The sequence below is a fragment of the Castor canadensis genome, chromosome 8, assembly GCF_047511655.1.
Source record: "Castor canadensis chromosome 8, mCasCan1.hap1v2, whole genome shotgun sequence".
NCBI classification, from domain to species: Eukaryota; Metazoa; Chordata; class Mammalia; order Rodentia; family Castoridae; genus Castor; species Castor canadensis.
Genome location: NC_133393.1, coordinates 131,194,200 through 131,214,791, shown reverse-complemented (window position 1 = coordinate 131,214,791; position 20,592 = coordinate 131,194,200). Strand labels below are relative to the sequence as shown.

Genomic DNA, 20,592 nt, shown 5'->3' with positions numbered 1-20,592 from the left:
TTGGCCTGTACCACCAAAACCAACCAAACAACCCCCCCCAAAAAATCCACAATCCAAACAAAGCAAAGCAAACCAAAAAACAGACACTGCTGAGCCCTGTGGATTTGTATTTCTAGTAGGTTCTTGGATACTGATGCTGCTGCCTTGAGGACCATGTTTTGGGGATTGCTTGTCTAGAAGAAAAATAAGGACTTGGAGTGCAGAGTGCTTCTATTTTATGTGCCTTTGAGGGAGTCACTTAATTTCTTTAAGCTTTAATTTTCTTATCTGACTGCAGATAATGGTAGAGTGGTCAGGCTCATGGACTGTGTTCCAGTCGGGCCCTGTCACTTACTGTTTGTGTGACCTTGAACTAGCTACTTCACCTCTCTCTCCCTATTTCCTCATCTGAAGCAGGGGTGATGGCATCTGACACATTGCTGCTGTGATCACGGAGTGGAAGTACATGCACAGGGTGCCCGGTGCACACTAACCACTGTGTGTTCACTATTTTGATTTTTTTATATCTGTGGGAATTACACGAGATGAAGCATATACAGTGCCTTATGTCATGTTAGACACATAGAAAGTGCATAGTAAGTGTCAATTTTCTCTTCTCCACTCCTAAGAAGGAAAATTGGAGTTGTAAGTGCTAACTGGAAGGATGGCCTTCAAGTAGAGATCTTTGCACAAGACATGGTGATGCCTCTACTGAAGCAATGTACCAGATTCCACCTCATTATAACCCAAAGAGTCTATGCCAGCAGGACTGTCCTATGAACTGTTGGGGATCAGAAAAGGGTACCCCAAAATGTGGAGCCTTGGCATGCTGTGTGCTGTGAAGCAATGTCAGAACCAAGGCCCTCTCTGACCTCCTTCCACCCTCCTTTCTCCTCCAAGGCAGGTAATAGGAACCAGAATTGTCTTCAAGATGGTCATAGAAACTAGAACCTCTTACCCTCCAAGTACACCATGAAGGCTAGAAATATTACTTGAGCCTTCCCCTGCCTTTCTATGTAGGAGCTGGCCATGAAGGAATTCTCTAACCTGCCTTGTTTCACAGAAGATCATCATAAACCCCTCATTCCAGAGGAGCCTGCCTGAATCTAGAAGCAAGGAATGTTATCAAGACTAAGAAGAATCTGGACAGACAAACCTTGCTGGGTTTCCCTGTTAGGCTCGTTCCCATCATATCATAGCCGTTTGTGTAATCACATTTCAACATGGCTGTCCATTCTTACTGAACCTAAGCACGAGAAGGTTCATTTCTGAAGACTCCCAAGTCACACAAAACTTTAAATAATTTGTCCTGCTTTTCTCTTGTTAACCTTTTTTTTATCTTTTCAGTTCTGGGGATTTAACTCAGGCCTCAGGCTGTTGCGCAAGCACTCTACCACTTGAGCTATACCCCCAGTCCTTTTGTTTTTGAGATAGGGTCTTGCTAAGTTTCCCTGAGCTGTCCTCAGACTCCAGAAACCTCCTGCCTCTGCCTCCCGGGTAACTGGGACCAGGCAGAAGTTGAAATATCCAGATAGGGAATTGTTTAAACATTGAGGACCTCTAACATCTAAGGGAAAATAGGTAAAAGGCCATATATTAGTCTCCAAATAGTATAGATTATTGCTGGACTCCTACTAAGAACTTGTCAAATGCTGTCTGTCCAATTATCACAAACACAACCAGGGGCAACACAAGCTGTACTTGTAATTTATTATGGTGAGGAACATCACCACCTATACAGAGCTCAGGAAATACCTCAGGACAAGGGGCTGGATTTTATTATTTTTAAGAACAGCTTATTGGAAGTTTGGTAGAAGGTAGTCTTTCAATGAAAGACTTTGTCATGAGCAAGCTGTGTCAGAAACATAGACTGACATGCTTGTGTCTTTCCACAATGTCAGAATTTATTTGAATAACAATAATTTCATGAGCTATGTCAATTTTATTGGCATCAATTTGCCAAGTACTACTGACTTTGCTTGATAACCATGAGCCAATTGGCAGTTTATTTTATTCTGATCTTAATTACTAATACTAACTTTCAGATCACATATAGCATGTCACAGTAATATAGAAGTGATAAGATTACTAAGAAAGGGTTGAAGTGTCTGTAGGGATTAAAAAGACCATGAAGGCAAGAGCAGAGAGCAATATAGATGTAAAAAGAGTCACTGCGGTGGTTAGATAAGATATCAGCATAAGGAACCCAGTCACAGAGCTGTGAGGCCCATGTGGTGTCCAATCAGATCTGACTCAAGGTGTATCACTGCTACAGAAAGACAGAACTGCTTTTAGGCTTACTGATCTGGATGCACAAAAAATTTGGATTGGTCACATCAACAAGGGGAGTTGAACTGAGCTGAAGACCTGGGGACAGAGTCTGGTGTTCACCTCTTGATCCTTGACACGTGCACCAGATGGACAGGTCTGATGACAGGTCAGTGTGTGCCTCCATACCAGTGTCAGGTGTCCCTCCTTTTATATGTAGAGGTGAGGGGTTGTATTCTTGGGTCTGATGTATTTGATATGTTTGTGGGTCTGTATTTCTGATATGAGTTTGATATATTCATAATGTTGATGTGTACTTGATTTAATTTGGTAAGTTCATAGGTGGTAATCTTTCATTTATGTAAATTAGTTATTTATTAGTCTTTCCCATGGTTTATGATGGACAGGTGGTGGTTGTTTACCTGCATTAACAAGGCACAGAGTCATTTTGCCTCAGCATTTGTACTCAAAATGGAGCAAACTGCTATCTAATAAAATGGAGTCACTCAGGCCAAAGCATGGCCTGAAAGCCATTGTTTGGTATAATATGGAGTAATTTTGGAGCAGAGCACAGCCTGATCATAGGTTCGATGAAGATTGAGTAAGGATAATGATACAACAGTGTGGGATTGAAAACAGCAAGGAAAAGATTTTGAGGTGAGAGCTTTGAAGATTGTTAGGGTATTAACTAATGATACTTCTTGAAGAGTTGAAGGGTCTTTAGGGGATATCCCTGTAATGAACAATTATTTGTCTGGACAAGAGCCTCCTAGATAATCAAGTTACACTAATGAAGACAGTAAAGTTATGTTAATGCACTGAAGAGAGTCAGGTGAGTGTGTGTGTGTTGGTTGCCCTTAATTCTTGAATTTATTACATGTATGTTGAGTGCTCATCTACTTTATTTTAGTTGTTTCTGCCAGGCTAGTGTGTAGGATGATATAACCGGAGGATGTTTTGTGTGTGCTGATTCTATAACTCCCTCATTGCTGTGCAATGCCAAGGCTTCCTCCAGCCCCCCACGCTTGGAATGTATATTGTGTCAGTGTACACAGATGAACCTCATGGCATCCAGAACTGCAAAGCTCCTCTTGAGAATGCTTTCATTTGGAGACAGGTAGTATGAGTGGCATCCATTTTGTTGTTGTTGTTGTTGTTGGATTTTAGGGCATTTTGGAGCAAGGATAGATGACAACCATGAAATGATGAGGTAGGCTATTATTTGTCCTAAGGCTATTTACAGCCTTCTAGAAGTAGTGAATTTCTTGGTAATGACCATTAGGGAGAATGCATTGATGTGGACTGCTCTCCATTTACTTAAAGTAGGTATGTCTTTAATATGTTTCTTACTTTATAAATACAAAATAAGAAATGCCACCAATCACCCAAGCATTATATTACATTTCAGGTGTAGCTGAGTGACTCAGATCTCTCACAAGGTTGCTGTCATGGTGTTAGCTTGGGCTGTTATCATCTGAAGGCTTGACTGGGAGACGACCCCTTTGAAGATAGCTCATTCACATGCTATTGGCAGATGGCCTCAGTTTTTTGCTATGGGGGCTTTCCATAAGGCTATTCACAGCATGGCAGCCAGCTTATCCCAGGGTGAGGGATTTGAGAGAGAAAAAGGCAAAAGGCACAATATATTATAATTTAACCTCAAGAGTGACATTCTATCAATCATACTGATTGATCCTGATACAATGTGGTATACAGGGTATACCAGGAAGTAGGGATCATTGATAGCCATTTTGGACACTGGCCATCACTTACTACCTAAATCTAGGGAATATGCTTTGATAAATTATTGTATTGCTGTTATTATGCTAATCACTTTGGCTAGAATAGGAATGTCTGTAAATAAAAGAACAGCAAGAGTAGCCAATATTTATTGAACTCTTATGGCAAACAGTATTAGAGCACTTTCATTATCTCATTGCGAGAGAATACAGCATAAAGTTTAAACATCTGGATTGTGGAGCACACAGGTTTTTTTTGAACATTGCAGGTTGGGTTAGACTACATAAGCCTTGGTTTTCTGTAGCAAAATGAATAATATGTCACTAGAGGATTGTCTTGAGGGTAAGGTAAGCTCATCTGCTAGCATCTTTCCTGCCAGAACATTGAGGCTCACAAATCCAGTTCCCTTCCCTTCTCCCCATCTTTCCTTCCTTTTCTTCCCCTCCTCTCCTCTCTTCTTCTCTCCACTCCTCTCCTTATCCTCTCCTCTCTTCTTTTCTTTTCTTTGTAATGCTGAGGATTAAATCTAGGACCTCATGCATATTAGGCAAGCACTCTACTTGTTAGCTACATTCCTGCTCTTTCTGTTTCCTTCTTTCCTCCCTCCCTCTCTACCTCCCTCTCTTCCTCCCTTCCTTTTTTTCTCTCTTTCTTCCCTCCCTCCCTTCCTTTTTTCTTTTCATTAAAAAAAAATCAACTCCATTGAGGTATAACTTACATACAATCCTTTTCTTTCTTTTCATTGGGAGACTGCAAGGCAAGGCATGAGCACCATATTGGATTGACCTAGTAGGAAGCAGAGAAATCTCAGGTCAGAGTTGGAAGTCCTCCATAGAACAGATGGGGCCACTCCCCTGATGCCAATCAACTAGGCTGAGTGTGAAGTTGTCAGTCCACTGCTGTGGTAGTTCCTTCTGGAAAAAGAAAAAACATGGGGGCTAAACGTAAAGGGCATATCTCAGTTGTAGAGTGCTTGTCTACAATGTACAAAGCCCTAGGTTCAATCCCAAGTACCAAAAGGGAAAAAAAAGGGGGCTGCATTTTTTTTTAACTCATGGACTATTACAGATATGTACAGAAGCTCCTTCATCCCCTTCTACAGGGGACACATTACAAGACTTCCAGGAAATGCTTGAAACTGCAGATAGCACTGAACCCTATATATACTATGTTTTTCTTATACTTATATAATCAATATAATAAATAATATTATAATATAATGCTATAATAATGTATAATTAATAAATTTAATTTGTAAATTAGGAATAGTAAGAGGTAAATAAAAATAGCTAATAATAAAATTGCATAATTACATCAATGTATTATAATAAAAATCATTTAAAACTTATGAATGGTTTATTTCTGGAATTTTCCATGTGATATTTTTGGACCAAGGTTGACTGTGAACAACTGAAACCACAGAAAGTGAGCCCATGGACAGGTGTGGACTCTACATCTGATTGCTTCCTAGGGAGACCAGGTTTGTTCAGTGGCTTGGAACAGCCTATACTTTTTCCAGGGATATCTGAAGGCTGACTTCATTCCCTGACATTGGAGGACATTTTGTCTTATTTGCCCTGGCACTTAGTATCTCACCTGGTCTCCTTTAGTTTAACCTGGCTGAATTGTGGTGGGGGCCCTGTCCTCTTTAACTCCCTAGCATTTGTCACAACATCCCTGCAGGCCTCCCTCCCCACCCTGCTATCCCAGCTATTTCTGTCTTTAGAAAAAAGAAGTCTTGGGTATAAACACTGGATCCTTCTCAGCTAGGTCATCTGCTCAGGCCTTCCTGGGTTACTGGGGGCATGTCACAGCATTCGTGTGTCACTGCTCTGGATGGTGAGAATAGCTTTCTACCAAGGAAACCACTCAAAACTCTGCCAGACAAGTTTATGTGAATTTGTAGTCTCTGGGGTATTTGTTTCCTTTTCTTGTCCATAGTTATTTAAAAATAAATAGTGAGGACTTGTAATACCAGCCTGAGGAATTGTATTTAGAATGATGCTCCTCCATCCACTCCACTCTCCTCCCTCCTTTGGAAAATCACCAGTTGAGGCCTTTTAAAATGTTAAGTGGGTTTGACACAGTGAGAAATAGATGTTTGTTCTCTGTCCCACTTTCTGGCATATAGCTTCTAAAATGCAGGAATTCTCAGAAATGATGTGCTTTTTGGAGGCTAGTGAGATGGCTGATGGCTAGGGGCTCATGCATAGCCTTAAAATAGGGGCTGGCAGGCTTGGAACTTTCAGCTCTACCACCCAAGTGTGACCTCTGGGAGGGGATAAGGGCTGAAGATTGAGGTGACCACCATTGGCCAATGATATAATCAATCAAGCTTGTATAATGAGAACTCCATAAAACCCCACGAAGTTATGGACAGTTTCCAAGTTGTTCAAAAATCTGTCTGTATTTACCTTCCCATGAGAACAGCCAAAAGACTTACCACAGCAAAAATAAAGAGCTTTCCTGAAGTTTGAGCTCCCTCACCTTTCCCAGGGCAGTTGTCACCCCGGCCTTGGTCCTGCCCGACTGAGCAACTGGGGTTCTAGGCCAGATGCCCAGCTCTGGGTTGTTTCACCATGTCAGGTCCAACCACTCGTCCCAATACACCAAATAAAGAAATGAGCAGTGGAGAAGGGCAGAGAGCAGATTTATTACACAGCATGGGCATGCTGCAGAAGAAGCAAAGTAAGCACTTCAGTCCATCTTTGGGATACAGACATCAATTTTAAGCTAAATAGAGGAAGAACTGGGGCAGAGGCAAGAGCTATGCATAATAATGGAATAGCCCTGGTCAAAAGGTGGTCAAGGTACGGTCTGGTTGGTCAGGAAGAGCCTTGTACTACAGAAAGTTGTTGGAGCCTAGGGGAAAGATAGATTGGACTCTTGTCACAAGATGTTCATCCATTAGTCCTGTCTTTGGAATTCAAGGTGACTGCAAGGTGAGAGTCAAAGTTGATGTGAAAATTGCATCGGAAAGAATCTCTCTCTCTTTCTACCAAGGTGGGTGTGGCAGCAGACTGACTCACCTCCCCTGTCCAATCCACACCAGTTTACATTGGAAGAAGGTATTTGAAGCTCATAAAACTGAATATATTTTTCAAAAACCAACTCCTTACACAAAAGAAGAAGGAATACAAATGCAAGGAAAAATAGACAAAGAATGTGTAGAATAGGAATGTCAAATGATTAATAACATGTAAAAGATGCTGTATTTCACTAATAATTAGAGAAATGCAAATTAGCACAACAGTGAGATACAAATTCAAACCTTTCAGATTGGCAAAGAATGAAAAGTCTGACAATGTGGGAATTCACACATTGCTTGTGGGTACGTAAATTTGTTCCACCATTTTGAATGAGCAATTTCACAATATCTAGTAAACTTGGTTATGTGACAGCTGATTGATTGGCCACCCAAAGAATAGCTCTCTTCTCCACTTCCCAGTAAAGAGGCTGGAAAAACCCAAGTACTTATTTTGCCTGTCTTTCTTGTGTGGCTAAGAAAGAAAGATAGTGTGGTTACATGACTCATTTCTAACCTTTGAGAAGTAAGATCTCTGTTGGATGGGTTCATGCACCTTCCCTACTGCCTAATTCTGAATGTGGTCTGAGGAAGTGGTGTTTGGAACTTTTGCAGCCATGTTGAGATAATGAGTGGAAGGTCAAAAGGTTGACAGAGGCACTGTGATCTTTGCCCTCAAACCATCTCTATCCACTTCTTCCTCTACACTTAGAGGAAGCCAGGTTTTCTCTTGTAGAATCAAGTATTCCTCATTGATCTGAGATCCAGCAAAATTGCCTTTCCCAGTGTAGACCTTAGAGAAACTCAGATATCTGGAAGGATTATTCATTGTTTATTAAAAAAAATGAAAGTTAACTAAATGACCATTAGTTAAGAAAGAGATCAATAAGTTATGGTGCTATTTGTACAGCACAATGTATAAATGGTGCTATACAATAACATATGAATACTATAGAGCCATTGAGATAAATTAATTGGATCTCTCCACACACACATAAATCTATTTGCATGTGTGTATTGTAAAAGCATAAAAATATGGACCGAATGATACATGCTAACTTTAGAATAGTTCTTACCACTGGAGAAGGAAATAAATAGGGTCCGCATAGGATACAAAGAAGACATGACCTGTAAAATGAAAAGTCTGGGGGTGGGTAACTAGGTGATTACTATATTATTTTCTGTATATTAAAATTTTAAAATGAAAGAATAATAGAAAAACAATCCTACAGCCAGGGATGGGAATGAGTTTGAGGGAGAATGGGATGGCCAAATTCTGAAGCCATGGCAATAACTGAGATGGTCAGGAGGAAGGCCTGAGCTAGGCCAGGGGCCTTGGAAACGGAAGACAACATAAGTGAAAAATGATCTCTGCAGCAATGGTTTCTCAATTTATGTTGTTTTTTAAAAAGTTGGCATATGACATAAAATATACTGATAACCTTTAAGTATATAGTTCAGTGGTGCTCAGGGCAGTCCTGATGCTGGGCAGCCTTCACCTTCAGAACTTTCTCATCTTGCAAAACTGAAATTTCGTTAGACATGAATTCCCCACTTTTCCCTTTCCCATCCCCTGGTGACCATCACTGTACTTCCTGTCTGTGACTAGGTACCTCACACTAATGGAATCAGAGAATTTGTCCTTTGGTGGCTGGCTTATAATGCTCTTGAGATTCAGTCATGACGTAACATGTGTCAGAATATCCTTCTTTTTAAAGACTGGCTGAAAATCACACTTTACTGTTCTGTAATTAAATAAAGAAAAGAATAAATGGAAAAACTCTTGGGTAGTAGGAGTATGCAAGAACCTTCTAGGATCCAGTAAGATATTTAGTTCCTGGACATTTCTATAGCAGAACATCTGGCAGAGACTTGGGAACATGCAGGCTTGAAGCCAGGTTACTCTGATACTCCATAACTATGTCACTTGAAGGGCTATTGATGCCATAGAAGTGCTGTGCCCCAGACAACTGGGTTGCTAGTCTGTTCCCATATATTTTCATCCTAGTCTTCACCACAAGGAGCATGCTGCCATATGCTCTCAGCAGTCTTTTATCAAAGGTCCCGGGTTTGGTTGACCCCATTCTGCTCAGTACAACTCTTGTTGTCACAGCTTGAGATATGATGACCAATTTTGGCCTGAGGGAGCTTTTTGTACTTGATAAGATCATAAGGAAACCTGTGGGCCCTGATCTGAAGATTCCCATCTTAGGGCACTGAAATAGCTTTGCAGGGTCCAGGGAGTTGATGTCAAGTATCTTCCATGCTGAAAACAGGGAGCTGGTACCAAGAACTCAGTTGAGAAGCCAGAAATGTTCTCCCAAAGCTGACTTCACCCACAACCACACTCTGCCAAGACTGGCTATTTTAAGAATGGATAGTTTGTTTACCCACCCATCCATCCATTGATGGACACTTGGGTTGCTTCCACCTTTTTGCTCTGTGAATAATGCTACTCTGAACATGGGTGTAAAATATCTGTTCAAGACTCTGTTTTTGATTCTTTTGGATATGGATTGGATTTGCTGAATTGTATGGTGCTCCTGTTTTTAATTTTTTGAGGGAGACAATGATTTTATAAAAATAGGATTTCACAGCCAGCTACTGTAAAATAACACTTTGCATTAGAATGTTCACTTGTGTTTTCTCACCATTGCTCTCCAGCAGCCTGTCGAGTCTGCATAAGAATTCCCACAGAAATCTCGTTACCATAGATAGGAGGGGAACAGGATCTGTAGAAGAATCGTTACAGTATAACCAGCCTTGGGACAATCCGGCCTTCGATGGTGAACACTCATTAGTAAACCCTAGTGTGGCAACTGAGAAAGTGCCCCTGCCTTGTGTGTTAAGACGCATGCTCATTAGTGTAGTCTGTTGTGTTTCACGACCATACACATCATAGCTTAACTTTTCTCTGTGTGATCTAAGCAGCGTCAAATGAGATAGCAAAGAACGAAGCCCTAAGTCCCAATCACAGCCGTGAATAGTTACATTAACTATAATAGAAACCCAAAATAAAATGAAAACTCCAGCGGGGTATGGAGGTGCACACCTGCATTCTCAGCACTGGGGAGGCTGAGGCAAGAGGGATTGCAAGTTGCAGGTCAGCCTGGGTTATATAGCAAGACTTTGTATCAAAAACCAAAAAACCAAAACCAATCCAAAACTCAATTTTTATTCCTAAGAAATACATGTAATGAAGGTTAATTGTAGGACAATAAAAATGTAAGCCCATACAAATAAGATGAAAATTATCTGCAATCCCATGTAATACCACCCACTTTTTGTCAAATTCATCCAGATTACTTTCTAGGCATAAGCATATTTAATGCATTTTAAGCTGTGAAACAGAGCTGTACTATAATTTATTGTTTCGTAACCTTTCTCTCAATATATTGTACACATATTTTCATGTCATATCTTTTTAAATAAAATACTGTTAAAGATTGCAGAATATCCATCTTATGGGTGAAATGTAACCTACTTATTCAATATTGTATTGTTGGTTTTTTTTTTGGAGACAGGTTCTTTGAAATAGGGTCTTGCTATGTAGCCTTGGTTGGCCTGGAATTCACGACTCTCTTTCCTCAGCCTCGTGAATGTCAGGATTACAAGCATGTGCCACCACGCCCAGCACAGACTAGATGCAGTTATTATTATTGCTATTTTCCCCAAATGTACCTTTTATTTGAAGCTCTTCTGCACCATGTTTTGAATCTCCTGGCATATAGCATGTCAGTTTATGAGTATATAATTAGTAATTGTACGTCATGTTTCAGATTGATTTGAAAATATTTTTTTAACAGTACTGCAGACTGAACTCAGTGCGTTTAGCTTGCTAGGCAAGTGCTCTACCACTTGCGCCATGCCCCTGTCCTTTTGCTTCCATTTTTTTTCAGATAGGGTCTCATGCTTTTGTTGGGACTGGCCTTGAACTGCAATCTTCTGAGTAGCTGAGAATGCAAGGGTGCACCACCACATCCTCTAAGAGGTTTTTATGGATCAATGTCTGGATTTTTTATTGACCAAACTTCTGAAATAACAGATCAATTTTTTAATTGGTGACTTCTTTCTACCTTTAAGGATAAAAAGAGATCCTACCAAGACTGCTTGTTAAAATTCGGGTCTTATTAAACTTGAATTTTTTTTTCTTTAGTTTCCTGAAGTCTTGAATGTCTATAAGACACACATAATAAAAAGCACTATTAGCAGTGAAATACCAGTTGGCAACTGGGGAGGCAGTGCTCTCACAGGATTTCAGGTTTTTTTTTTTAAACCTTTTTCTCTTAGAAAAGAAGCATCCAGAATTTTCTTTTTCATCTGAATGATACAGAAAGCAGTGGGTAGAGTCAATTTTCAGTCATGTCAACTTTCCACCTCTTCTCATCTCCTCCCTGCAAGATAACTAAGAACTATGTGGCGTGTATAAATAGCTTTGCCTGAGAACATCCTCATATCTCCGTCCCTCTCATCACCGAGCAGGCCCATAACTGATGTTGCAATTAGAGTACAGATTTAGCTCTGAGAGCCATGTTCAGATGATCCACCGAGGAGGACGGTATGTATATCAGTAATGACTGATGAAGACTTTGTCACCTGTACCTTTGGCAGATCTTTCGATGGCATGCCCCTGGGTAATCTACTTCTCGTTATAACTGATGACCCACAATGATGTGCTTTCCTAACCAGTCATCTTATGCAGAGAGCCAGAATGTGGAGCAGTCCTGTGTAAATACTGATCATTAAGGAAATACTCCAAAGTCTAGATGTCAGCAGAAAAGCTATGGAGATCAAGACATTTAGGGGTTTACAAGGACACAAGTAATTTAGCATCATCTGTGCTAACAGGAATTCACCCTTCTGCCTTGCAGGTGTCATACTATTTTGACATTACAAAAAGGAAGTGAAAATAGACTGACTACTTATGTTCCCCATAGAAAGGTTGGGCAACTTGAAGTTGTCTTTTTTTCATTTCTTAGATGCTTGATACTTCAAAACCATAACACATTCTCAGAAATTCTAGGATTATTTTGAATAACTTAATTTGAGTTAAACACAGTGATTGAATTACATATATAAATATACCCATATGTAAATTATACAATTACAATTTATATAACATATAATTATATCCTTTGCATAACAATAAATTATATACAAATTATAGTTTATATAAGTATAACATATAATACAGATAAATACATACATATATCTTTCATAAAAGGGGTAGTGTAGTGGAAACAGGTAGGGAGTTGGGTCTATTCTCTTTCTGACTTTGTCCTTCATGTCTAGAAGGTAGATGCTACAGTTTATCAGCATAAACTTTCATCTTTGCCCCCTTCTTTGATGTGGAATATAGATATTGACAATCTTCTGTGAAGAGATTTGCGACCATGCCTTCCTGCTCCTTGAGAAGCAATGCTTCTTCCTGAAGAGAGTTCCTTCTCTAAGCCTTTCCCACCTAACAACCTTTCCATTGTTCAGACGCACGTGGGGAGCCCAGATGAGCATAGAAAGCTATGGCTCAGTCCATACTAAGTCCCTCATGGGCACCAGGGCATCCCCCCATTGCCCTGCATCCCGTCCTCTGAAGATCCTACCTCTCCTTCCTCTCTGCTTAGGCTCCATTGTCTACCTAATCAGATCGGTTTTGATGGAGCTGGAGATGAGGGGAGTATTGGAGTCCTCATCCCAAAAAAAAGGGTGGGGTGAAAATGGCACCTCTGGGTCTGTCTCAGAATGAAGCAGCTGCCAAACTAACTTCTCCTTCATTAGTTTGACTTGCTCTTACAGGACTGCTGTGTTGTTTTGTTTCTTTTTTCCTGCTAACTACAGACTGTGAACTGTTGAAAACTTTGGGTTACTGGACAATGAAGGCCTTTCCTCACTTCTTCCATAGATATCTGAGCCCCTTCCTCTCTTGTGACACTGATTCTAGGCCAAGGACCAACTCTAGTCTTACCTTAGAAATGTCAGATGTAGGTCCGGGGAGGATAAAAAAGCAAGCAGGAAATTTAGGACTTAAATCGCATATTCAGAATATATAAAAAATGTTCAACACTCAAAATTGAACACACATACAGACCCATTAAAGAATAGGAAAACAACTTGAAAAAAACCCTACAAAATATTTTAAAAATACTTAATAAATACATGAAAAGATGCTCAACATCATTGGGGAAGTGCAAATCAAAGTCACACTATTATGTCACCACATACATAATGTAATGGCTAAAAGAAAAAAAAAAGCCCAATCTGACAGTGCCAGGAGCAATAAGGATGCAGTAAACTTGGGACCCGTTCATTCCTGATGGAACACAAAATAATAAGGTCCAAAATTTTGAAACAGCTAGTAGGAAATACACTGGAATATATAAGCGTAGGGAATAGCTTCCTAAGCAGAACTCCAAGGGCTCATGAATTAATAGAAAGAATGAACAAATGGGACCACATCAAACTAGAAAGCTTCTGCACAGCAAAAGAAACAGTTACTAGACTTAAGAGACTGCCCGCAGATTGCCAACTGTTCATCTGATACGGGACAAATAACCAGAGTCAATAAGGAGATTCCCAAAGAGTCAACAATCCAGTGAAGAAATGGGCACACTAATTAAATAGAAAATTTTCAAAAGAAGGGGTACAAATGCCAATAAATATATGAAGTGTTCAACTTCCCTGGCCATAAAAGAAATGCAAATCAAAACTACACTAAAATTTCATCTCACCCCACTTAGAGTGGCCATCTTCAAGAACAAAAACAACAAATGCTGGTGAGAATATGGAGAAACAGGAACTCATGTACACTGTTGGTGGAATGTAAATTAGTACAACCACTATGGAAAGCAGTATGGAGATTCCTTAAAAATCTAAAAATATACCCGACATATGATCCAATGATTAAAAGATGTGATATATGTATATGTAAATATATGTATGTACACACAATGGAGTTTTATTCAGCCATAAGGGAGAATGAAATTATGTCATTTTCATGTAAATACATGGAACTGGAGGACATCATGTTAAGTGAGGAAAGACAGATTCAGAAAGTCAAAGGCCATATGTTTTCTCTCATATGTAGAAGATAGACCCAAAAGGTAGTTTACACAAAAACAAACATGATCATATACACATTTATATATAGAACATGTTTGTAATAATGGACTTACTCTATGGAACTTGGGGAAGGAAGGAAAGGAAAAGAGAACGATAGAGAGTCAACAATATTGAAACACATCACATCTGTGCAGGTAGAGGACATAATGCTATATATGAAAGCTGTTGAATAATGGGGGAGGAAGGGATGTGGTAAGGGAAAGTGAAGCATATTCACAGCTGGGTTACACTGAGAAACCCTTTAAATATTGACTTTGGAATTAATAACGAAAGATGGGACTGTAAAATAAGTACAGTGTGTGTGTGTGTGTGTGTGTGTGTGTGTGTGTGTACTTGTGGGAACAGGAAAGGTGAATGAAGGAGATTAAGGTGAAGGAACATGGTTGATGGGCTTCATATACATATAGGAAACAGAATGATAAAACCTCTTGTAATTGCTTTAAGTGGGATGGTGAAGGGGTAGCAGGGTTGGGGGAGATGGAGGGGTCCATATAATCAATGTATAATGTAAGGCTATTTGGAATTGTCACAATGAATCCCCCCTGTACAATGAATATATGCTAACAAAAATGAAACAAACAAATAAAAAAGGAAATAGTTTGGCAGTTTCTTTTTATTTATTTATTTATTTATTATTCCTATGTGCATAGTTTGGCGGTTTCTTATAAAGCTGAAATATACTTGCCACATGACCCAGGAATACCACACTTAGTGTTTGCCCAAGCAAACAGAAAACTTAAGTTCACACAAAAGCCTGCATACAAGTGTTTATAGCAGCTTTATCCATAAGTGCAAGTTGCCTTCAGCCCCAATATCCTTCAACTGGTAAATGGAGAGCAAACTAGTCCATCCAAACAATGGGACTTCACTGAGTGATAAAAAAGAGCTAATTTCTGGTATATGCAACGATATGTCTGTATAGACATTGTGCTATGCCAAAGAATCCAGATTTATATCACACAATTCCATTTATGTGACAAAAGGCAAACTGGTAAGACAGAAAACATATGGTAATTGTCAGGGGCTGAAGGTGAGGGAAGGAACTGACCATGAAGGGTGGTAAGGGAACTTGAAATGCTCTTCATCTGCAAGTGCTACGTATTGTGTGCACCTGTCAAGAATCATAGAATGGTGGCTTACGCCTGTAATCCTAGCTACTCAGACGAAGAGATCACGAGTATTTCTGTTCAAACCAGGAAAATAGTTCTTGAGACCTTATTTCAAAAAAACCCATCACACACACACTCTCTCTCTCTCTCTCTCTCTCTCTCACACACACACACACACACACACACACACACACACACACACGTCTGGCAGAGTGGCTCAAGAGGCAAGAGTGCTTGCCCAGTACAAGTGTGAGGTCCTGAGTTCAAACCCCAGTGCTGCCAAAAAAAAAAAAGAAGAAGCCATCAGTAAAATAGAAAACAAAGATAAAAGTTACCAATAATGGCAAGTTGCTTCTTGGAGAAAACTAACAAAATGAGACAAATCTCTGCCAATATTTACCAGGGTTTCTAAAATAAAAGGAACAAAAAGGAACAAGGAGAGCAGGCAGGACATATGGAATGATGGGCATTTCCAAGTCATCCTGTCCTGGACCACTCTGAGGTTTAGGACTGTAGAAGGAAGGGCAGTGATTAAAGGCTTGGAAGATGTCACCTAGGAAAAAAGTTAGAAGATCTCTAATCAGTTTCCCTGGCAGTGAGGGGAAAGAAAGGTGATTTAACAGCAGTCTTTGACAGTTTGATTATGGTGCTATTTTGTATGAGTGAACAGCTTTGAAGACTTTGGCACACTATAAATCAGATTGTGACCATGGAATTAATAGTTTGGGAAACACAGGTTTTCTCTAAAGGGAAAAACACTTGTGTTGTTGTAGAATGAAAGTGTGCCTGAAGTGCACTGAATAGCCATATGGTTTGGAGCCTGTAGGTCCTCCTCTATAAAATGGGCACAGTGTTACACACATCATAGTTTTACAAAACTATGGATTCAAATCAGATGGTGTATGAACAGTGCCTGGTACCTGCTATGTCCTCCTTTTTTCCCCAACTCATTCTTCTTTTTCTTTCCTGATTGAGGACCGTAAACAGCAGCATTTTGGAGAAAATAATACTTAAAACTAACTACTTTTAGTGTTTACTATATGCCAGGCACTGTTGTAAGTTTTTCATATTTATTAGCCCATTGAATTATTGCAATAGCTCTGTGGGGAAGATGCTATTATCGTCTCTATTTGATAGCTGTGGACACTGAGGAACAAGAGAGAACAAGTGAATTGCTAAGGAAGCTGCAGGTTTATCTCCTCATTGAAAAATAAAGATGATTTTTGTGAACTTAACTTTCTCTCTTTCGAATTCTCTTTTTTCCCTTAGCAGCACTCTCTCACTTATGCTAACTTTCATACTTGAGAAAACACTTTGAAAGTCATATTTGGTTTGTAACCATGAGAAGCAGTCATGATGCATATGTGTTATTGAATTTATGATTGATCATTTCTAGAAAGTTCTAGGAACATTAAAATGCTAGTATTCTAGGTGCCATATCTTATTTTTTACTTTCTGAATCTGTTACAAAATGCCCTCTCTTTTTTTTTTGATTCTGATGGATTCTTGAAGGTCTAGGTAAAGGTCGTACCTATCCATTCAATGACATTTAAGAAACACCTACAGACTAGGGATGTAGCTCAGTGGCAGAATGCTTGTGAGGCCCTTGGTTCAGTTCCCATCAGCGCACACACACACACACACACACACACACACACACACACACACACACACACAAAGCACCTATCACGTACTGAGCTGAGCATTGAGTTTTCTTCTCTGATTACTGAGGCAGCACAGTAGGACTGCAAAGATGAATGGCCTTGCTTCTGTGGAGTTTATTGTCTAGTTGGAGAGTGAACAGGAATGTCACTGCCTTGATAGCAACAATACAATAACAGCAAAATGGGGAGTTTCAGGACGAAGACAGAGTGAGTCTGAGGATACCAGTGTTCTCCTGAAATGGAAAGAGCGGGGAAAAGAATCCGATGGAGTGAAGACGATGGGTTCTGGGCACTTGATGAGAATGTGGAGGTGAGGAATAGCTTTGGAGACCTGAAGACAGAAGTTCAGAACTATTGTGGGGAATTGGAAAGGAGTCAACTCAGAATGAAGGAAGCAGTGACACTCAGCCTGGTGCTCCATGCCCATGCTCTACACTGCACTTCATCCCCAGTTGCCACCTGGATTTGAAAAGACATGAACGCTGATGGATGGTGAGTGCTTGCTTCTCATCCCACAGTTTCTGATTTGGGTTGGAATTCCACTTTTGGTGCTTTGAAAATGTTACCAGGTGATTGTAATTATTATATATAAGATTTATACATATATTTATCTATTATATATGTATACATTTTGGGGGTACTGGGGCTTGAACTCAGTACCTCACATTTGCTAGACAGGTGCTATACTATTTGAGCCACTCAGCTACCAGGAGGTTATAAATAAATCTGAGAAATGCTGAAAACAATGGTGGAACAACTTGAAAAGACTCAGGTCTGTTCTGATTATTTGAGACTATGTATGTAGATTTTCGCTGTCACTTTCTTTTCTTTCTTCATTCGTTTGTTCGAAATGTTATTGAGTGCCTAACTGTGTATCAGGGACCTCACTAGATAGTGAAACAGCCATCTTAAAAGAGGCACAGAGAGATAAAGTAACTTGTTTATGTTGCTTGGCTAGACTCTGGCAGAGCTGTAAGGTTACAGAGTGGTGTCCTTAGCCACAAGTGGGTACCAATTCTCTGTTGCACCTGCTTCCATGTGGGACCCACAGTGAGAGCTTCTTATGTCTTGAGCCCTGAGACATACCCAAAATACTGCTACCCAAACATTCTTAAAGTGATGGAGGGTACCATACCTTCTCCCAAATGACTGGATTTCACTGGCCAGTTACACAGTCCCATGGTCACACCTTGTAGGTGAGACTGAGAAATGCAGCTGGGCTGTGGGTTTAAGGAAAGAACAGAAGAATAAGTGAGTGAGTAGGCAGCCCTTGAGTGGCCTCCTCTGATGACATAGAAGATTTAAACACATGTAGTGATATGTGTCATATTTTTCTTTGTAAGTTGTGCATCTGGTATCTTATTTAAAAAATAACTCTCTATCTCAAGTAAAGATATTAGTTCACATTTTAAAATGTTTTTATTAGTATATGATAGTTATACAGGGGGTGTCATTGGGACATTTCCATATTAAAAATATATATGTTTTGACTTTCACTTTTAAAACTTTAATCAACCTGGCATCAATTTTGGTGTTTGGTATAAGGTAAGGATTAGGTTTCTTCTCTTTATGGAATTTCATGATGATACTTTTTGGTCATTTTTTTTTTCCTGAACAAAATTCTCTCAATCTGAAGATTTATGTTCTTCAAACTCAGAAAATTGTTTGCATTGTTTATATGATTATTTTGTCTTTTTTGTTTTCTCTTTCAGGAACTCTGTTATGGTTTGCATATACCATGTTCCCCACAGGCTCATGTGTTGAATGCCTGCCCTTGGCCAGGGGTTCTATTTGGGGAGGTTCTGGAAACCTTAGGATCTGGGGCCTAGCTGGAGGAAGTAGGTCACTTGGGGGTGTGCCTTTGAAGGTGATATCTGGTTCCTACTCCTTCTTCATTTTCTGTTTCCTGTCTGTCATGAGATGAAGAAGCTCCTCCACCTTACATTCCCACCTCCATGAGATTCTGCTTAAGCTCATGGAGCCAAGCAACCTGGACTGACTCTTTGAAACCATGAGCTAAAGTAGGGCCTTCTTCCCTTAAATTGTTCTTGTTAGATATTTGGTCACAGTCTCAGTAAAACTAACAGAGAAAACCTCCAACCAGATGTTTGACATCCTGGGTTGAGCCTTTAAATAGTTTATCTTTTCTTTCATATTATCCATTTTTGTTTCGTTTTTATGCTTTGAGACGAGCTCTTGCTCTGTTTCCTTGGCTGGTTTTAAACTTCTGGACTCCAGTGACTCTCCTGCCTCAGCCTCCTAAGTAGCTGGGTGCACACCATGTGGCTGGCTCATATAGTCCATTTTTATCATTTGATTTATATTTCAGTTATATATGCATAGGTATTTATACATACATAACTAAAATATAAATGTATATACATACATTTAATTATCATCATAAATTTAATTGATTTCATTATTTATTATTTCATACCACATTTGCCCAGACCAACATTGACAAGGACCATTCATAAACTCTAGTCTCCTTTTGGCTAGTGGTAACAAGATCGCAAGTCAGTAGATGCTCTGGAAGACATGACCCTTGGTTCTTTGGAAGCTTTCTAGCAGGACCTGGACACATAACCAGTCTGTGGAATTTCATGCCTGTCTTCATGGACTTACAAACTTTGCCAGGTATCCTCTCCATGCCCAGTGGGGGAAGAGTGTGTCTGGGCTGAAGCTCTGGAAACTGAGCCAAGGAGACTGACTAAAGCATGGTATTGGGGTTCCCCTTCAGCTATCACTCATTTGTTCCTTCTCTCATTGGACATTTTCCAGTCTCATATACCAATGTCTCTAGTGTCAAGAACCTTCCAATGCAGCCCAGGGTATGGGACATGGAAGGTAAATGAGTTAGGAACACAGATGATTAATGCCAAGTGGAGGGAAGGGGACAGGATTGATCAGTGTATGAACTGCTACTTTATCTTTTATTGAATTTCCAATTTTATTTGTAATTTCCCAAGAACTCTTTTTGGTCCTCTGTTTTAATTTTTTTCTTTTCCACTGATTTTTTTTGTGGTTCTAGGATTTGAATTCAGGTCCTTGTGCCTGTTAGGTGGGTGCTCTATCACTTGAGCAATGCCCCCAGCCTATCTTTTGTATAAATTTTTATTCTTATTTTATAAATGCAATATTGTCCTCAGTTTTCCAGAGTTTTCAAGTTCTCCTCAGTTTCCTTATACATTCCTTATGACCTATGAGATGCATTGTCTGTTTGGTCTCTGAAACTTCATGGCAATTGTCACTGATATTTATTGTGGTCCTTTATTTGGATTACTTGCTTGCAATTCCTGACTTCTCCATGGCTTATGGTTAAGAAAAAGTCTTTTTCTTTTTTGATTTTTCTTGATTTACAAGGATGGCTGCAGTAATAGTTTTCTTTTTTAATACAGAAAACAATTCAATAGAAGTAAAGCTTAATATGAAGGAGAAAATGAACAAATTCTTAAAAGGAATCACCAACTGTCAAGAATTGCTTGGTTAGGGCTTGGGATATGGCTCAGTTGGTAGAGGACTTGCCTAGATGTGTGAGGCCCTGGATTTGATCCCCAGCACCACAAACAAAGAAAAATATTGCTTGATTATAAGCCACAGGAAATAATTCTATGTTAAGAAAGCAGGAATTTTTTTGGAAGATTATGGAAACCTAGTACAGGGAGAGGACAAAAGATGGTTGAAACCAGGA

At 39.7% G+C, this 20,592-nt stretch overlaps 1 long non-coding RNA gene across 1 annotated transcript in view; it reads left to right on the top strand.

The window, feature by feature from the left end:
• The first annotated feature begins 1,849 nt into the window (after positions 1–1,849).
• Positions 1,850–20,592, top strand: part of LOC141425568 (uncharacterized) — a 70,600-nt gene continuing 51,857 nt past the window's right edge. The window contains exon 1 of the long non-coding RNA XR_012450544.1: positions 1,850–2,416. This is a non-coding gene — a long non-coding RNA (uncharacterized lncRNA). The remainder of the gene's footprint in view (positions 2,417–20,592) is intronic.